The following is a 1,536-nucleotide window of genomic DNA, read 5'->3' as shown; positions in this document are numbered from 1 at the left end:
ATCTAGAAATAGGGATTCTCTAAAGCCTAAAAAGAGAAAGATCTCTAGCAAGAAATACTCCTCCTCTTTATTAAAGAGGGTTAAGAAAAGAAGAGACTCTCTTAAAGAATTTAAGAAGGCAATAGAGGAAATAATTAGAAAAGAGGTTTCTAAACTTAGGAAAACAAGGAAGACTACTAAGAAAGTATTCCTTGCTAAACAAGCCTAATCTAGGGAATTATCCCTAACCTTATTAAGTGCTACCTTATTCTAATTTAAGGAGGAAACTAATAAGATTGCACATTCTTCTTTAGAGGCAAAAGGCAAGTTAACCTCCTTAGAATAGTTGCTAGACTCCTATGCCTTATCCTATATAACTAACTAACTACAACTCTTCAGATCTATAATTCTACTTTAAAGGAAGAAATAGATTAAGGTTAGGGGTAGATAGCTGCAAGCTACATATAAGGGAAAAGCAGTTATAGGAGGCTAGAATAGGAAGAAAATCTTACTTAATAAAGTTTTGTTTATACCTAATTTAGGAGTTAATCTTGTTTCTTAGAATCAGTTTAGCTATTAGTATAGTATTTAACTACCCTAGTTTACTCTAGTATTATAGGATAGAACTCCTATTATCCAGACTAGAATCTAGAATAGTGTTCTATTTATTTTAGAAGTTTTAGAGTGCCTCTAGGAGAGGGCTCTTATTTTATTAGTAAAAGAAGAAAAGGAAGAAAGTAAGGAAATGGGATTTGCTATAAGAGAGTTACTAAATTAGTAGGAGCTTTAGTATAGAAGATTTAGCTATTTTAGCAAGAATCTTCTTAAGAATATCTATAAAGTAACAGACTTAAAGGATCTAATCTAACTTCTAGAAGACTATAAGGAAAAGTGCAGAGTCTATACTCTTGCAAAGATAAAGAAACATAAAGGAAAAGTTACTAAGAGAAAACCTTAGGTACTTAAGCTTATGTCCCTAGATATCTATAGCCCTCTCCTAAAGTCCAGATTAGGATATTAATACTAGCTAGAAGTTATTAACAACTTCTTAAGGAAGAAATAGGGATACCTACTTATTAGCAGAGAGGATGCTCTAGCTGCTCTAAAAATCTAGAAGCTAAAAGCTAAAAGAAAAACATCTTTAAAATTAAAGACAATAAGATTAGATAATGCACCTAAACTTACTAGTCTACTAAAACAGTAGGAGAAGGATTTAGGAATCTACTTTAACATAACAGATATATATAACTCTATTTAGAATAGAGTTGTAGAAAGATCTATCTAAACATTAGAAGATGCAGTAAGGGCAATAATTAAAGAATTAGGAATGCTAATTAAGTTTTAGCCTAAAGCCCTAGCAGCCTAGTTTAAAATAAGGAATAGGCTGCCGAATAGTCCTAAAGTTAAAGGCTTTAAGCTATTACCTAAAGAAGCATTTATAGGAATTAAGCTAACTATATATTATCTAAGAGTTTAGGGGTGCTAAGCTATTATATATATAGACCTAAAATCCTAACCTAGATAGGTAAGGAGTAACAAACTTATAAACAGAGGAAA

Source organism: Ramularia collo-cygni (assembly GCF_900074925.1).
Source record: "Ramularia collo-cygni strain URUG2 genome assembly, contig: RCC_scaffold27, whole genome shotgun sequence".
Lineage (NCBI taxonomy): Eukaryota > Fungi > Ascomycota > Dothideomycetes > Mycosphaerellales > Mycosphaerellaceae > Ramularia > Ramularia collo-cygni.
This window is presented reverse-complemented; position numbering follows the sequence as displayed.